Source organism: Dipodomys merriami, unplaced genomic scaffold, assembly GCF_024711535.1.
Source record: "Dipodomys merriami isolate MVZ:Mamm:240054 unplaced genomic scaffold, mDipMer1.0.p SCAF_10, whole genome shotgun sequence".
In the NCBI taxonomy this organism is placed as follows: Eukaryota; Metazoa; Chordata; class Mammalia; order Rodentia; family Heteromyidae; genus Dipodomys; species Dipodomys merriami.
In genome coordinates, this window is record NW_027202271.1 from 5722492 (window position 1) to 5742523 (window position 20032).

At 38.8% G+C, this 20032-nt stretch overlaps 1 protein-coding gene across 1 annotated transcript in view; it reads right to left on the reverse strand.

Moving 5' to 3' along the window:
- Abcd2 (ATP binding cassette subfamily D member 2) overlaps window positions 1–20032 on the reverse strand; it is a 69123-nt gene that overhangs the window by 25600 nt on the left and 23491 nt on the right. The window lies entirely within an intron of this gene.

A 20032-nucleotide genomic window follows, 5' to 3' on the forward strand; every position in this document is an offset into this window, starting at 1 on the left:
AGCAGCCTGTGGGGAGAAAGGGTGGGTCTCGTGCCATGATGTAGATGCAAAATGGTACAAGCTCCTTGGAGACGATCTGGAAAACAGATGCATAATTTGCCCTCTCACCCACTTCTGGCCGTTTCCTCTGAAGACAGACTTCTCAAAATGCCAAAAAGAAAAAGTACATATGATTATCCATTACAGCATTATTTGTAATAGCAAAATATTAAGAAATATGCCCACAGAGAACAGATTGAGACAGCCATGGCTCAGCGTTGTGAACAGAACCCAGTGGTATTCACGTGGTATTGGTTAAGTGGGAAGGAGAACATGAAGCATACAGAGGATGGGCTTCCTGGGCAGTACAGCTGTCGACATGCCAGACACGCCCTCCAGTGGTGAATAAAGTAAGTTTCTCTCCAGAGGTTGTCAACTGTCCCCTAGGAGACAAAAATCCTCCATGGCTGAGATTCACAGATACACAGTATATTAGCTTCTATGTATAGGGGAAAAGGCAAGCAAACAAAACATACACACAGCTGGTTCTACCTATAAAAGGAAACAGGAAGTGTAAGACTAAAGCTGGTTAAAACTAGAGGCAGAAGAAGCAAAACAAAATGGACAGAAGACAGATGGCCTCTCTGAACACTTCTTTTATATACTTCTGGATTTTTGTTTGTTTTGGTGCCAGTACTAAGGGGCTTGAACTCAGGACCTGTGGCATCTTTCCCTTAGCTTTTTCCACTTAAGACTGGTGCTCTATCACTTGTGTTACAGCTTCACTTCTGGGGGGGGGGGGTGATGTTTGTTTTGTTTTGTTTTTGCTGGTTCATTGGAGGTAAGAGTCTCAGATTTATCTGTCCTGGCTGGCTTTGAACCTCGATCCTCAGATCCCAGTCTCCTGAGGGATACAGGTATGAACCACCAGCACTTGGTTTCTATATTCATTTTTTGTTTTAATTCTTTAAGAATTATATTAAAATGTTTATTATTTTTAATATTATTTTTAAGGATTATGGTAAAACGTTAAAAATGTGATAAATAAAATTAAACCAACAAAAATGGAAAAGAAATCCTAAAATTGAATACAGATAAAGGGAAGACAAATCTACTGAATGATGGATCAACAGTAATATAATCACCACAGGCTGGGGAGTAGAGGGACACAAGTAACTTTTTTTTTTCTTTTTCTTCTTCTTTTTTTTTTTGTCAATCATGGGACTTGATCTGGTCTGGACACTGTCCTTGAACTTTTTTGTTCAAGGCTAGTGCTTTGGCACTCTGAGCCACAGCTCCACTTCTGGTTTCCTGGTGGTTCATTGGAGATAAGAGCCTCATAGACTAACATTACAAGCATTGAGCCACCAGCACCAGGCTAACTTTTCAATTTAGCTTTATAACTTCAGACAAACAACAACAACAAAAAAGGAAATCCTGAAACTAATTTAGCAAGTTTTATTTTATTTTTTGTGGTTCTAGATTTTGAACTCAGGGTCCCATGCTTGCTAAGCCCTAAAGACACACACCAGGTCTTCTTGCTCTATTCTTCAGATAAGATCTCACATTTTTTCCTTAGTCTCACCTACAGTACTACCACCTACGCCTCTGCATATTTGGAACTACAGATAGGCACCACAAAATGCTTATTACTTAAGATGAGGGGCTCACTAATGTTTCTGCCTATGTTGGCCTCAAACAAACAGTGACCATCCTGACCTCTATCTCTCAAGTAGCTGGGATTACAGGTGTGAGCTGTGGCACCCTGCTCTGACAAATTTGTTTATTTATTATTTTTGTGCTAGTCCTGGGATTGGAATGCAGGATCTAGGCACTGTCCTTTAGTTTTTGTGCCCAAAGCTAGCACTCTACCAGTTGAGTCACAGCTCCACCTCCAGGTTTTAGATAGTTAACTGGAGATGAGAGTCTCAGGGTCTTTCTTGCCTGGGCTGGCTTTGAGCTGCAATCCTCAGATCTCAGCCTCAGGAGTAGCTGGGATTACAGGTGTGAGCCAGTGGCACCCAGCTAGCAAGTTTATTTTTGATGATTTTGATGTATCAGTTCTGACACTATTATAGGATCAGTCAGGTAAATAATACTTCAGTAGGGTTATGAGCTAGGATTTTCACAGAGGAGAAAAGAAGATACACACATGTAATTGAAAGGAAAAGAATAATATTTGATTTAGAGTACTAGTAGCAATTGATGCTTTCTCTATATCCACCCATAAGTAAAGAACCTGGATGACTTCTGAGAATAGGAGATTATGCAGACAATACAATATTGGTTATTCCATGGAGAAAAAAGGTATAGTCCTAACCCTCATATCTTGGATGTGACCTTCTCTACAAACAATCTTTGCAGATATAAGTTGAGGACCTTATGACAGGATCATTTGATGAATCCCAAATCCAATAAATGTGTTTATAAAAAGAGGAACATGGGGCTGGGAAGGTGGCTCAGTGGTAGAGTGCTTGCCTTGCATGCATGAGGCCCTGGGTTCGATTTCTCAGCACCACATAAGCAAAAAAGAAAAAAAGCCTGAAGTGGCGCTGTGGCTCAGGTGGTAGAGCGCTAGCCTTGAGCTGAAGAGCTGAGGGACAGCACCTAGGCCCAGGGTCCAGGCCCCACGACCGGACCCAAAAAAAAAAAAAGAGGAACATTAGGAATAGAAGAAGGCATGAGAAGAAAGAAGTAAAGATTGGAATGATGTTGCTGTAAGCCAAATCCACCAGACACTACTAAAAGTAGGTAGGGCAGGAAGAATTGTTCCCTAGTGTCTTCAGGGAGGGGATATTGCCAAGATGTTGACTTGTGGCCTCCAAAGTATGAGAAAATAAATTTTTGTTAGTTCAAACCACCAAATTTTGGGTCATTTGTTCCAGGCGTCTTTGGAAATGAGCCTGGGTGGTATTCTTACAAAAATAAAAAGCATAGTTAAATCATAGTATGAGGAAACTATCAGATAAACTGAAACTGAGGGCCTGATTTAAAAAGATCAAGTGTCCTGCCTGTTACAAAAGTATCAGTGCAGTAAATTAAACTTTGAATATAGTCTGGACTTTAAACATTAATTTTTCATTGTGCTATTTTTATCTCATAGAATACTGATGATACTAGAAAACATACTCTAAAATAGGCAGAAGTGATTTCTGATTACTGTAACTTGTTTTAAAGATAGCAAATGGTTGGGTGCTGGTGGCTCATGCCTGTAATCATATATGCTCTGGAGACTGAGATCCCAAGGATCATGGTTTGAAGCCAGTCTGGGCAGGCTTATCTCCAATTAGCAACCAAAAAATACAGAAATGGAGCTGTGGCTCCAGTGGTAGAGTGTTAGCCTTGAACACAAAAGCTCAGGACCAGGGGCCAGGTTTAAGTTCAAACCCCAGGACTGGTACAAAATACAAACAAACAAAAAAACCAAATGAGTTGTGTATGTCTGTGTTTGTTTGGAGAGAGGGAGGGAGAGAGAGAGACATAGATTTTCAAGTACAAAATGTGCCCTGTGCATCAAATATCTGATGATTTTCCTACAATAGGCTCAAAATTATTTTACAATATATTTAGCTACTATCTGCTATTCACAATGTTTATATTTAACGACACATGTATATATTTATGACTTTAAAAAATAGATCTTTACAAATACAATGAATTTCCAGTTGTATTATTTGTTTGAATTGACATCTGACTCATGTATCATAAAATTCACCTTTGTAAAGTGCATAGTTCAGTTTGAGCTCATGTGACCATTATCACTAATTCCAGAACACTCTGTCAAATAATCTTGCACCCATGTGTAGACATGGGTCAGAAACTGCCTGTTTCCCCCTGTCATCTCATCCCTAGGAAACCATCAGTGTTTCTTTTCTGTCTCCATGAATTATTGAGTTTTTTGTTTGTTTCTTTATTTGTTTTTGCCAGTCCTGGGGCTTGAGCTCAGAGCCTGGGCACTGTCCCTGAACTTCTTTTGCTCAAGCTAGTACTCTACTACCTCCAGCTTTTTCTGAGTAAGATAAGAGTCTCATGGATTTTTCTGCCCTGGCTAGCTTTGAACCATGATCCTCAGATCTCAGCCTCCTGAGTAGCTAGGATTATAGACAGAAGCCACCAGCACCCAGCTTTACTGAGAATATTTGAAATATACAGAATCCTACTAGATGCCTTCTTCCTATCAGCGTATTGTTTTCAGATCCATCCATGTCCGGGCTTGTGACACTGTCACATTCCTTTTATGAGTGAGCAGTGTTCTGCTGCCTGTCCTGCATGCACATGACATGTGATTCATCATTCATTCATAGATGGGTATTTCAGTTATTCACAATTTTCAGTGTATGCTAGGGGTGGATCAAATAGAAGAGCCTTCCTTTCACAAAGTACTCTAACGATTCCACTGTAAAAGTTGACTAATGGCTCCTATTTGGTGAAACCACATTTTCTCTACACGTTTTAAGGATGACAGCTGAGAATAGCAGCTGTGATGATGGCTTCTGGCACTACGGTTCTGAGGAGAGTCCTAATCTCACTGTTTAGTATAGTGACCCCAATTCTGAGCTAGAAATAACTCACTTGTAAACTGATTTTTATTTCCATTTTTTATGAGAGCAAGATGAAGCAGTGGGTTTTACTGAGCTAAATGCAGTAATCGGATACAATCATTTAATACAATGCAGGCACAAGCAAAACACTTAATAGTAGCCATCACTGAAACAAAAACCTCATTTCTGCTAAGCTTAAGTGAAAACAGAAAAGAGCAAAGCTTCCAAAGAGACATGAGTGTCTCATTTCTGTATTCCTAGCTATACCAGGCACAGATACGGAGGATTACAGTCCCAGGCCAGCCTGGGCAAAACAGTTCATGAGACATGCTACCAACAGAAAAGTCCCGATGCTGTGGTTCATACCTGTCATCCTAGATATGGCAGGAAGCATAAATACAAGGATTGTGGTGTGGTCTAGGTTGGGCCAGGCAAAAAGTGACATCCTATTTTAAAATTACCAAATTTTAACAAGGTCTGGAGGAATGGCTCAATTAGCAGAGTACCTACTTTGCATGTACCAAGCCCTGGGTTTGAAAAAAAAACAAAAAATCTTGCAAAGAGTGAGCAGATGCAAAATAATTTCTATTTAGTGAGGAAACTGGGATGGCTTATATTTCATTGTAAATTATTTATTATGCTCAATATGATTAACAATAAATACCTAGCTCTGTGAAATGTGAAGATGCTATTCTGTTAAATGCTCATGTAATCACTTCAAGTACACACACAAGTGCACTGAGAAGCATTTCCTTTGGCAACTGAAGTACAGTTTAGCTCATGGAGCAGCCTCTGGGACCTCAAGCCATCAGCATGCTTGGGATTACCAAGGCTTTCTCTGTTGTAGGAATCCGGAGGAGCAAAACACTGGACCTGTGCCAAAGGGCGAATTTAGTACTATTTCTAATTTCTTTAGGTCTTTTGAAATCATCCTGTTTTCTTTGATAAACAGAAATAGAATTTTTTTCTAATAAAATTTCTTGACTAAGCAAATTATTATTATTATGCATTTCATTTTTTGTTTAGGTGTTTAAGCTCTCACACTAAGCTTTGGACAAGCAAGTGAGCATGGATAAATCTGTTTCTCTCACAGGACTGTTAACACACATTCCCAGACAGTATCAATATATGCTGAATTAATGTTAATATGTATCACCATTTTATCAATTATATAATAAAAACAAATTATCAAGTATCTAAATATTAAGTTACACAGCTCAAAAACATTGAAAAATATTAGCTGTTCATGTAGTACATTAGCAGAAACCTACTGTTTTTCTTTTTGCAAGAGAGGATGGAAAGATAGGAAAAATCACAATTAAAACAAAAATAAGAGCCGGGCGCTGGTGGCTCACGCCTGTAATCCTAGCTACTCAGGAGGCTGAGATCTGAGGATCGCGGTTCAAAGCCAGCCCGGGCAGGAAAGACCGTGAGACTCCTATCTCCAATAAACCACCAGAAAACCGGAAGTGGCGCTGTAGCTCAAGTGGTAGAGCGCTCGCCTTGAGCTGAAGAGCTGAGGGACAGCGCCCAGGCCCAGAGTTCAAGCCCCACGACCGACAAAAAAAAAAAAAAAAAAAAAAAAAATAAGCACATATGAAAAAGGACAGAAACTTCAGAAATTTTCTGATCAAGAATTGTTTTAACTACAATAAAGTATCTCACACCACATTCATAACATCAGGTTTGTGCAACCATCAACACATATACAAAACATACATATAAATTATATATATAATTTTCTACCAATTCTTGTATTTCTTTCTACGTGTCTTTTTTTTTTTTTTTTTTGGGTCCGGTCGAGGGGCCTGAACTCTGGGCCTGGGCGCTGTCCCTCAGCTCTTCAGCTCAAGGCTAGCGCTCTACCACTTGAGCCATAGCACCACATCCGGCTTTTTTTCTTTTTTGCTTATGTAGTGCTGAGGAATCGAACCCAGGGCCTCATGCATGCAAAGCAAGCGCTCTACCACTGAGCCACCTTCCCAGTCCCTCTTTCTACATGTCTTACTAAACAAATAATTAAATTATATTTGAGCAATGATTGATTTTCTATTGTTCAAAAAAAATCCTCATAGTGATGTTTCAAATATTCTTGAAGAAAATCAAAACAAAAAAAAAAAGAAAACAACTTTGAGCTACTGCTTTTTATTCTGTCAGGATAAGATTTCAAGAAAATGCCAAATCATAATCATTTTAGGTTAAAAAGAAAACTATAAATGTACCCACGAGCATGGTACTTGATCTATTGTTAAACAAGATGACACAACAGAATATGGAAAGTGCCCACTTGAATATTGATTTGAATGTGAATGATGACACCATATAAAAATATGATGATATTATCTATTAAGGACTCATCAAATGCTATTTTATTAAAGTTCCATTTCCTCTTAATTACTGTTTTATGGACTAAAAAGTGTTCAAAAATAACACACCATTTATTTAATGAGATACATAGCAACTAAAGATACTTAGGATTTATTAGTAAATGACTGAAAATAGTATAATGAAACTAGTTATCACTGAGTTCTCTGGAAAGACTGTCAGGAAGATCAGGAAGACACTGAATCATTTTGAAATTACAGGAAGTGAAAGCCCCTATATTCCACATTTATACTGTACTTGGCATATGGCTCTTTGCAGTTTAAAGACCTGAACTTAACATTTCAAGCACTCAAGTTCCTCTAGTGTTACCAAAGTTATACATAATGGATAAGTAGTTAAATACCCTTTACTAAACTTTCCTTTCTAGCTCTATACACCTATTCAGATTATCTCTAAATATTTCAGGTGGATCGCTTACCATGTCAGAATGTTACTTGCTTTTTTCCTCTGGCCAATGAACAAGAGGACTCTGTAGTCTATCTAGTCTTAGCAACAAGGCAACTAGCTTACTCATAATCAGGAACAACCAAAATATGAACACTAATTAGTTTTAATTATCTTTATTCAAAATGCAGACCTACCTCTACATGCTTTGCAAAAGGTATTTAAATAATCCCATTAATATCACTGTATATCACTGTATAAATTAAATAATTATTATTGACTGATGACTATGGTTTATTTTTGGAATCTGAAATTCCTTCATGTGCATTCATGAAATATTTGAGATAAATTCATCTCCTACAAGTATATAATTTTATAGCGTTAAAAATGTCTCCGTGTGGGGCTGGGAAGGTGGCTCAGTGGTAGAGCACTTGCCTTGCATGCATGAGACCCTGAGTTCGATTCCTCAGCACCACGTAAATAGAAAAGGCCAGAAGTGGTCCTGTGGCTCAAGTGCTAGAGCACTAGCCTTGAGCTGAAGAACTGAGGGACAATGCCCAGGCCCAGAGTTCAAGCCCCATGACCGACCAAAAGAAAAAAAAATGTCTCAGCGTGTTTTTATATTTTGCATTACATACTCACTTTTCTGTTATCATTTCGTACCAGACAGTTCTTTTTTCCTAAGCAATTTATTTTTTTAATTCACTTTGTTGTTATTATAAAGGTGATGTACAGAGGGATTACAATGACATGAGTCAGGTAATGGGTACATTTCCTTCTGAACAGTGTCTTCCCTTCCCTCATTCAGTCCTTCCCTCCCATCTCCACCCACAAGTTGTATAGTTCACCTTCATCAGTGTCCAGTGAGCTCTACTGCTGCACTTTTCCACCCTTTCCCCTTGAGTTTTGTACCCTCTCCACCACCCTCGCACAGATAGGCACAAAACATACATAAAAGAATATAGAACCGGGGCTGGGAAGGTGGCTCAGTGGTAGAGTGCATGCCTTGCATGCCAGAGGCCCTGGGTTCGATTCCTCAGCACCACATAAGCAAAAAGAAAAAAGCCAGAAATGGTGCTGTGGCTCAAATGGTAGAGCGCTAGCCTTGAGCTGAAGAGCTGAGGGACAGGGCCCAGGCCCAGAGTTCAGGCCCCATGACCGGACCCCAAAAAAAACAAAAAAACAAACAAAAAGAATATAGAACCATCAACTAAATATTTAAAATAAAAAATAAATCTAGTGGTAGAGTTCTTGCCTAGCATGTATGAAGCCCTGGGTTCAATACCTTAGTGCCACATACACAGAAAATGCCAGAAGTGGTGCTGTGGCTCAAGTGGTAGAGTGCTAACCTTGAGTAAAAGAAGCTCAGGAACAGTGCTCAGGCCATGAGTTCATGCCCAGGACTTGCAAATAAATAAATAAATACACAAACAAACAAAAATAAATTTAAAATAGAAGGGATCTCATGTTTCTATATCTTGGATGTTAAAGCTTATATCTGTTAATATATTCAAGACAAGTCAGAAGACAATCGAAAAATGTTAACTTTGTCTTTGTGATCACAACCTCTGGAATGATCAGCTACGGTGATAAATTCTTCCTTAAATTGAGGGCAAATTAAACAGATGATAAAAATGGGACTGGAAAGATCTATGTACAGAAAAAAGTGAGTCTTTTTATAATATAAACTTTAATTGGGAAAAAATTTAATTGGGAACAATACTAATAAGATGTTCATGCAATTTTAGCTCTGAGGCAAGAACATGTTAAATTTAAGAATAATGTACCACTGAACATTGCTGTGTTGCTATAGTAATAAGAAGCTAGCGTTGTAAAAGCTATAAAATCTGTCTATTAATAATTCATTAAAGGCACAAATTTAGACCAATCATGCATAGCAAGAACAAGATTTGAGTCATAAATACTTAACAATGTCATTCCTACTATTGTTAAATATTTAGCAAAATGAAGAAACACTCAACTAAAAAGAGATACTTAATATTATGGCAATTATGTCTTTAGTAGGAGGAATTTTTAGTTTCCCAAGCAGGGATGAGCCCAGCCTTTGAAGAGCAGGGATCATGTTTTATGTCCAAATAATTAAGTTTTATTAGTAGAAGAGTCAGTGTATATCCAAGACATTAGGAATGCAAACTTTGCTGAGAGTCAACTTTAAAGACTGACTGGATGACACTAGATTGCTATATAAATTTTCCTATTTTTGAATCAAATTCACAATTCCATTTTTAACCTAATAATTGAGACTCATAAAATGAACAAAAATGTTACACAAAGAAACAATCTTAAGCCAGGTGCCGGTGGCTCATGCTTGTAATCCTAACTACTTTGGAGGCTGAGATCTGAGGATCAAGGTTCAAAGCCAGCCTGAGCAGGAAACTCTGTGAGACTCTTATATCTAATAAACCACTAGAAAACCAGAAGTGGTGCTGGGGTTCAAGTGATAGAGCACTAGTCTTGAGCTGAAGAGCTCAGGGACAGCGTCCAAGCCCAGAGTTCAAGCCCCACAACTGACCAAAAAAAAAAAAAAAAAAGATAACAAATGATCTTTTCTTTTCTTTTTTATAAATTAGCTCAAAGAAAAGTTAAATAGCCGGGCGCTGGTGGCTCACGCCTGTAATCCTAGCTACTCAGGAGGCTGAGATCTGAGGATCGCGGTTCAAAGCCAGCCCGGGCAGGTGAGACCGTGAGACTCCTATCTCCAATAAACCACCAGAAAACCGGAAGTGGCGCTGTAGCTCAAGTGGTAGAGCGCTCGCCTTGAGCTCAAGAGCTGAGGGACAGCGCCCAGGCCCAGAGTTCAAGCCCCACGACCGACAAAAAAAAAAAAAAAAAAAAAAAGAAAAGTTAAATATAAAAAACAGTTCTCCAAGCAACTAGAAAATCATGCCTACATTTATAGATTCTCTAATACCAAAATAGATTTATTAAAGGCTAAACTATCCTAGTTACTACATACAAGGTACCAAAAGCATACAATTCATAGTTCAGTCAACCAACTGTCCAGAGGAATTAATACAAAGTTTACCTCTGAATCTAACAGCTAGAAAGCAAGCACTAGAAGTCAACTAGCTACAGCCATACTGCTAGTGGTCCTCATGGCTTAAATAACTTCTTTCAAACATATTAAGCTGGGCACCAGTGGCTCACGCCTGTAATCCTAGCTACCCAGAAGTCTAAGATCTGAGGATCACAGTTTAAAGCCATCCAGGGCAGGAAAGTCCCTGAGACTCTTAGCTCTAATTAACCAGCAAAAAAGCCAGAAGTGGAGCTGTGGTTCAAATGGTAAAATGCCAGCCTTCAGTCACAAAGCTAAGGGGCCAGGCACAGGCCCCCAGCACCGTCACAAAAAATAAAAATGTAAAGGAACAAGTTAAGTGACATATTCATCCTACCATAAAGAGGATTATGCAATATGTCTGGCAAGCAACAATATAAACAGATAGTTCATAATTATAATTGACAGACTGACAGGAGATATGAATTTGTGAAGATATTCACTTATTCAGTCACTCATCAGCCATTTATTGCACAGTTAAAACAGACTTACAAGGATACTACTAGTGCTGCACAATACATAGATGTCTTCTCCAGCTTATAGTATTTAAATATTTGATCAAGGGCATTACACCATTGGAATCCTCCCCCAAATACACCATACTTTGGTTAACATGTTTGTACGCATATTCATATCACCTGACCCTGCCTATATTCACATATATATATATTTGTATATATGTGTGTGTTTGTGTGTGTGTGTGTATATATATGTGTGTGTATATATATATATATATATAATTCATATCTAACTTCTTCTACATAGGAGAGAAAACAAGCAACCTTTGACTCTTTCGTCCTCCTCTGACAAATGAACTTAGAGTTTCACAAAACAAATACCAGGAATCTGAAACATGATGTCAGGAAGTGGAGAGGTCAAGGAGAAAGGAGACAGACAAACAGAGAGAGGAAGGGTAAGTAAATACTGTCATACAATTCAATGTACACATGTGAAAATGGAACTAGGTAACCTGAAGGGATGGGTGGGGTTGGGAGAGATGGAAGGGAAGGATGAAAGGAATGACACTGATCAAGATGCATTATGTTCACAAACTGACATGTTGAATGGGGTTTCCTTTGTATAGCTACTAAAGGATAATGAAAAATTAAAAAAATAAAATGATGACTTGCTCAACAGTGACCCAACATGGGAAAAGTGTTCCAATGTAATGCCTACTCTCCCAGCCCAGGGTGTCAACATGTCAGTGTGACGTATTGGTTATAATGCTCCCAAGAAGGTCAGGATGAAGGCATATCGCATTCTTCCTTTATATTAGCAGCTCAGGTTCACATTCACCAGGCAATGGCTTGCCTAGCCTTCTCTTATTTAAATAAATACACTATTTTCCTCAAGAGACTCTGTGTGTTTTGGCATTCAGAGATCCATTAAGAATCAAAAGGTTCAAAAGCCAGAGACCTTGCTGGGTGCCATTGGCTTACACATATAATCCTTGCTACTCAGAAGGCTGAGATAGGAGGATCTCTGTTCCAAGCTAGGTCAGGCAGCCAAATCCACAAGATGAAGTAACAACTAAATTACCACTTACACCTCAAATGGTAAAATGCCAGGCTTAAGCAAGTGAAAAAGCCATATGAGAGGATGAGGCCTTGAGTTCAAGCCCTAGTATTAGCACCAGAAAAAAAGAAGAGAAACATAGAAAATTGAGGGCTATTTTTGAGAAATTATTTAACCTCCAAACAGTAGCCCGAGATTCTTAAGAGATTCAGCCTACCAAACCACCTCAGCTTGTGGTACTCAGTTACAAAACCAGGGAGGAGGAACGTTAACTTTTCAGAGAACTCCAGCAATAACTAAGACAATGTAGCTTTGGCCTTAGACACACTTGAATTCAGATGCTAGCTCCTATTGATTAGGTGACTTCTCATCTATAAAATGGACCTACTGACCTTACACATCACAGAGAGTCAAAACTTACATAATATATGTAGAACAGTGATTGCTACACAGTAATTGTTTGACAAATGAACATGAATGTCAAGGATGTTTGCATCTTAATGCTTAAATTAAATGAACTTAAAGTAGTCGGACAATATCAATTTTCATTTATTTAACTGAAAATTTATATAGGCCACGGATTGGGAGAAGATCTTCACTAGCCATACAACAAACAAGGGTCTCATATCTAAAATATACTTGGAACTCAAAAAATTAAATCCCCCAACAACAAATCCTCAAAGAAACAACTGCCCAATAAATAAGTGGGTGAAAGACTTAAAGAGAAACTTCTCTGAAGAAGAAAGAAGGATGGCCAATAGACACATGAAGAAATGCTCAACATCCCTAGCCATAAAAGAAATGCAAATCAAAACAACATTGTGATACCACCTCACTCCAGTTAGAATGGCAAAAATCAAGAACTCTAACAACAACAGATGCTGGAGGGGATGTGGACAGAAGGGAACCTTACTTCATTGTTGGTGGGAGTGTAAACTTGTTCAGCCACTTTGGAAAGCAGTATGGAGGTTCCTCAAAAGACTTCACATAGAGCTCCCCTATGACCCAGCAATCCCACTTTGGGGCATTTACCCAAATGTTTACAAACAAGACCAAACTAAAGCTACCAGCACAACTATGTTTACTGCAGCATTATTTACTATAGCTAAGATATGGAACCAACCCAGATGCCCCTCAGTAGATGAATGGATCAAGAAAATGTGGTATATATACACAATGGAATTCTATGCCTCCATCAGAAAGAATGACATTGTCCCATTTGTTAGGAAATGGAAAGGCTTGGAAAAAATTACATTAAGTGAAGTAAGCCAAGCCCAAAGAAACATAGGTCCCATGGTTTCCCTTATTTGCAATATCTAGTATAGCTCTGAGTCAAGCAGAAAAGGTCAGATAATGTGATGTTAGGAAAATGAACCCTTAGATATGTATTTAAATGTTTTTTTCTTTCATGCATTTGTTTCTAACGCATTTATAAGATTATTTCTTTGTTGCTTTGTATGTCCCTCCCCCACAGTATAACCCCTGCTTTCACTATATTTGATGTCGGTATAATTTGTGGAGAAGTGGAAAAACAAGTCGTTTAAATAAGGATACAGGTGGACCCTTTGCAACAATGAGAAGTTCAAGTTGTCATGTGGAAAACGAACTTTACAACTTTGGTGGGGCGGGGGGGGAGGATTGGGGGGGCGCGGGGGGAGGCTGGGAAGGGATGTGAAGGGTAAACAAAGGAGGAGGCTGCAATGCTTGATAGGAAATGTACTCATTATCTTGCCCATGTAATTGTAACCCCTCTGTACAGTATGTTCACAATAATAAATAAATAAATAAATAAAATAAAAAAGTAATATACTTGTTATCTTGCCCATGTAATTGTAACTCCTCTGTATGGTATTCTCACAATAAAAAAAGAAAAAAGAAAAAAAATTATATAGGCCATAGTATTAGAGGACAGAAATGGAAGTGCATTAAAGATAACCATCATTAAATATGGTACTTCTAAAAGTTGAGAATTCATGATCTAATCTCGTGCCCCCAGCCCACCCCCAAAAAAATCCTCAAACAGTTGAAAAACATAGAACCTTTTGAGATACATACAAACTATAAAGACGTATTTGTTATTTTTCAGAAAGTCAAATCAATGCTAAGGATTTGAATATGACCATCTGAGAAAATCTTTAAGGTCAAACACAGTCTCATAGGATAATGTATTATTATGATAATATTATTCATCTTAAAATGAGATGCAGTGAATACAGAAAGTCTATATCTAAAAATTTGGTAAATGAACCTTAACCCCAATTCTGACCTGGTATATAATTGTTATAAATGTAATCATTTAAAAATACTATTTAACATGACTTATGAAGAATGTAAAAACATACTATTCATATATAAGAATATAGAAACTAAGCTACCTATATTTAATTTGCTATTCACGCTAGCAGTGTTATTATTCTTTTTTTTTTTTTGGGGGGGGTCCAGTCATGGGGCCTGACCTCTGGCCTGGGCACTGTCCCTCAGCTCTTCAGCTCAAGGATAGCGCTCTACCACTTGAGCCACAGCGCCACTTCTGGCTTTTTTTCTTTTTGCTTATGTGGTACTGAGGAATCAAACCCAGGGCCTGAGGCATGCACGGCAAGCGCTCTACCACTGAGCCACCTTCCCAGCCCTATTATTTTTATTTAGAATCAAACTTTAAGTTTTTTGTGTTTCCTTAAATTTTGAAATGTGATTCATGCTTATTTATTAAACAGTACTTATGTCTAACTTAGGAGATTAAGAGAGGAGAGAGAGAGCACACTTCAAGACTGGATGTTACTATTCTGGTATATACTGATACCTGTTTGTAAAAATGAGTCTCAGGAGAAACACTTTTTAGTGCAGTGTTTCTGAGGGGGTGAGACTGCCTTGTGTAGAAGTGTTCAAACAACAAAAACAAAACCTTGTGCTTAGCTGTGATATTCCTGAGTCTTGGAAAAAAAACTGAGGCAATTCATGACAACTCTAAAAATCCTAATCAACTTTTAACACCCAGGCCAAATAACGATACTGTTCTATTTTGTATTTCCTCATTTTCAATATTGGTAGAATTTATTGCCTTCCTTGAGCCTTTCTGGCTGTGTGTGATATGTGTGTGTGAACTTGAACTCAGAGCCTCACACTCTCATTTGGCCTTTTCTGGTTCTCTGCCATTAAAGTCACATCTCCACTTCTAGTTTTGTTCTGGTTAACTGGAGGTAAGAGTCTCTCCGATTTTTCTTCGCAGGCCGGCTTCAGTGATCCTCAGATCTCAGCGTCCTGAATAGCTACGATTATATGTACAAGCCACTGGCACATGGCTTCCTTTCTGGCTTTCACTGCATGTAGTTCATGACCACAGGAGAGACCAGAGATGTAAACAGCACAATAAGAGAGACCAAGTCATCATCTAACTTCCATGGAATCTTCTAGCAGAGCTAAAGTACAATTAGTCAGTTAAAATGGACGGATAACCTCCCTGACATATACAGTCTCCTAGCTATGTCTTCCTTTCTGTCTTTTCCTTTCTCGTCCCTTTAAGCAATGTGGTGTCCGTGCTAGGGATGTACTGGACATGCAGAACGAGGGCTCAGTATACATGAAGCCCTTTGTTGCCAGCAACAAACAAATTAAAGGTGATCAATGTAATTAATTTAATGCAATCATTAGAATACCAACCCCATTCACATTCCTAACCTTCTACCTCTCAGACTCCATGTGTGTCGTAAATGGATGGAAATTTATGTCTCATACCTTCATCCACAGTTCTAAGACATCTGAACCATTTCAGATCTTGTTAAACTTAGTATCTGGGCAGCTACTTTTCAGTAGTAAGAAGATAATTATTAAAATTTCTCTCTTGAATGGATGAGTGGAACAAGAAAATGTGATATATGTACACAATGGAATTTTACTCATCATCATTTAGAATGATACTACATCATTTGAGAGAAATGGATGGACTTGGAAATAATTATGTTAAGTGAAGTAAGTCAGGCCCAGAGAAACAAAGTGTACATGTTTTATATCTCATATGGGAAGTTAGATGTCATTTATAAATAGAGATCTAAACATATAAGGGTCATATGCATACGTACATTAATGTATTAACTAGGGGCTGGGAAGGTGGCTCAGTGGTAGAGCGCTTGCCTTGCATGCATGAGGCCCTGGCTTTGATTCCTCAGCACCACATAAGCAAAAAGAAAAAAGCCGGAAGTGGCGCTATAGCTCAAGTGGTAGAGCGCTAGCCTTGAGCTGAAGAGCTGAGGGACAGTGCTCAGGCCCAGAGTTCAGGCTCCACAACCGGACCCAAAAAAAAAAAAATTAATGTATTAACTAAAGTATAGTATATGCAGTGGAGAATTCCAGTGGTGTATGTAACTCATTTGAACACTTAACCTACAATATAAAGAAAATAAATGAGCCAGGCACTGGTGGCTCATGTTTGTAATCCTAGTATTCAGGAGACCAAGATCTGAGGATCATGGTTCGAAGCCAGTCCCAGTAGGAAATTCCCTGAGACACTTATCTTCAATTAACCACCAGGAAATCAGAAGCAGAACTGTGACTCAAAGTTGTAGAGTGCTAACCTTGAGCAGAAAAGCTCAGGGACAGCATCCAGACCCTGAGTTCAAGCTCCACAACTGACTAAACAAATAAATAAATAAATAAGCAAACGAAATACCAGGATGCTAGAAGTTGAGGTGTCAGAAGAAAAGGTCAAGGGGAAGGGAGGCAAACAAATGAAGAGAAAAAGGGCGGGAGAACACAGTCATCATATTCAACATCCATGTGTGAAAATGGAACCAGGTTACTTGAGCTGGTGGGTGGAATTCAGAGATGGAGAAGCATGACGGAAGGAATAGCATAGACCAATATTCATTGTTCTCATAAATTAACATGTTGAATGGAAACCCTTTGGTACAAGTACTTAAAGGTAATTTAAAAAAATAACGAAACAAATTCTCTCCTGAGATATTTCAAGGAAGAGTAATGAGCACAGGAGAACTGAGAAGAATTGCATGATGGGGGATGCCCTGTGATGAATGGAAGAGCTCCCCTGTACTATAAAGAAAGGCAGGACTTCCGCTACCTCCTCTCAGTAAATACCAACTGCTTCCTGTTTTTCCTTCTCCTCCCCCATCAGGTAGTTCCTGTTCTCATTTTGGTGATGGTTAGCACCTTCTGTTTTGTGAGCAGGTGAAGTAAATAAATGCAAGTTAGTCTGACTTGGGAGGCTTTGGTAGCTGATTACAGAAGTGCACTGGGGGCTAATAAGCAAGGGAAGAGCCACCAATTCATGGGGCAGTGGAAGCAAGGCCAGGGGCTCAAAGTTCCATCTAAGGACTTTGGAAGACAGAGAAACTACACCAAGAATTGACAAAACAGTATCTGCGTTCAAGTGCAAGTCTTTTTGTTGTTGTTGTCATCATCGTCACTTGTGGGGGGCTGAACTCTGGGCCTGAGCTCTGTTCCTCAGCTCTTTAGCTCAAGGCTAGCGCTCTACCACTTGAGCCACAGCGCCACTTCTGGCTTTTTCTGCTTATGTGGTGCTGAGGAATCGAACCCAGGGCCTCATGCATGCAAGGCAAGCACTCTACCACTGAGCCACCTTCCCAGCCATCAAGTGCAAGTCTTTAATTGACAGTCAGGACAGCTACTACAGCAATGAACCCTATTCTACTGTGTAAGGAGGTTAATCTCTTTGCTTAGGAAATGCAGATTACAATTGTAAAAATAGTTTTCAAAGATACTATCTGAACAAAACTAATGTTTTACCATCTTTCATCCCAGTGATATAGAGCGCTAATCTACATTTTAGGTGAGATGGGTTTTTCTTTTCCTACAACGTACGAATATTCCAGTAACTATCATATCCCACCATCAATTAAGATGGGGTGAGGGAAGACTGTCTCAAACCCAAATTCATATAGCACACCTCAAGTTTTGTTTTCTCTGGTTCTCATTATTAACATTGCTAAAGTATCAGGAGACTACAACAGGGAAAACATTAACATGCTTGCACAATTTCTCAGAAATTGAGGTGACCCAGCATATAAACCGCCAATATCAGTGAGGGGTCGGGGGGAGGAGACACGTGGAGGTGTATGTGTGTGTGAGTGAGTGTGTGTGTGAGTGTGTGTGTGTGTGTGCACAGAGCTGGTTAAAAAGTAAGTAGCTTAAATATGTTTTTTTCCCTCAGCAAATATTTATTGAATATCTACCACGTACTAAGAATTGTTCAAGGTTTAGCGGATTCATATGTCTAACAAGAACGTTTTCCTTTTGTATACTGCAAGCTAAAAGAAATTATTAGAAGTCAACTCTCATAAAAGCTACTCTATTTTCTCCATGAAAGTAACTACTCATGGACTTTTTTTTGGTCAGTTGTGGGGCTTGAACTCTGGGCCTGGGCATTGTCCCTCAGCTCTTCAGCTCAAGGCTAGCACTCTACCACTTGAGCCAAAGCACCACTTCTGATTTTCTGGTGGTTAATTGGAGATCGGAGTCTCACAGACTTTCCTGCTTGGGATGGCTTTGAACCTCAATCTTCAGATCTCAGCCACCTGAGTAGCTAGGATTACAGGTGTGGGCCACCAGCGTCCAGCTACTCATGTACTTTTACATTTTGTCAGTGCCATCCATTACCTACCAGGGAGTATTTTGTAAAACTTAAATAAAGGGTGAACTGTGAGATTTGTTTTCTGACTTGTGAAGTTTGCATTTGCTTCACTTGTGTATTGTGCTTTATTTTTATCCTTGCCAAAGAAGAAATTCATCTAGGTTCCAATGCTATAAAGTAATGTAAAACTCAATTATAAAATTCACTAATGAAAATAGCCTAAGAACAAAAGTTTATTTCCTGACAAATATTTCAATATAAATTGTATTCCAACTTTCTTTTAAATAATAGAATCATATAAAATTACCTTGAGTTTTACTTGAAAAAATATCAGCTTTTAACGTATAAGAAAGGGGGCTGGGAAGGCGGCTCAGTGGTAGAGTGCTTGCCTTGCATGCTTGAGGCCCTGGGTTAGATTCCTCAGCACCACATACATAGAAAAAAGCCAGAAGTGGGCACTGTGGCTCAAGTGGTAGAGCTCTAGACTTGAGCTGAAGAGCACAGGGAAAGCGCCCAGGCCCAAAGTTCAAGCTCCACAACCAACCAAAAAAAATGAAGTATAAGAAAGAAACCACATTTAGACACTCTCAGTTTACACGTGCATTCAGATAAATTTAGGCTGTTTTTTTAAAGGAGATCTTATTTGAAAATGTAAACATAAATTGCAGAGTTTCATGATTTTAAGAACTATATAACCAAAGCAAAAATGACTATAAACAGTTATTATTTTAAAACAGTTTAGCCTTAAAATAACAGTCATCTTACTCTTATTTTGCTTCTTAATTAGGTTACATTTGACCTTTTTGCTTGGGCAACAATAAGTTTCATAACTAAATGGCTTATGTTTGTTGCAAAATAACAGGCCTCCCTTTGGGCAAACATGAATTTGTGCACTTTTACAAATTTATTCATTGCTTGAAAATGTCTTAAGTCATTCAGTTCAGAAGGTCTATTCAAGAACTGTTTCTTTCAAACTAATAAACTATCTATAAAGACTAAGATATTAAATTTATTATATACTTTGATTTACATTGAGAATAGATATTTTTATTTTTATTTTCTTTTGTGGTCCGGTCATGGGGCCTGAACTCTGGGCCTGGGCGCTGTCCCTCAGCTCTTCAGCTCAAGGCTAGCGCTCTATCACTTGAGCCACAGCGCCACTTCCGGCTTTTTTTCTTTTTGCTTATGTGGTGCTGAGGAATCGAACCCAGGGCCTCATGCATGCAAGGCAAGCGCTCTACCACTGAGCCACCTTCCCAGCCCGAGAATAGATATTTTTAGTAGAACAATTTCCTCATGATTCTACGTCCTACAACATGAGTACAAAATTAAGAGTATTCTACTTACTACAATTATTGAAACTTGAACTCTGTGTTTGTGTGTTTGTGTGCATGTGTGTGTGTGTGTGTGTATGTGTGTGTGTGTGTTTGTGTGTCCCAGTATTGGGACTAAACTCAGGGCCATGCCATCTCATTTGGTTTTATCATTCCAGGCTATTTAACCCTTAGTAATAAAACATGGAAAAATTACAGGTCCAGAGATGTCTGAGGA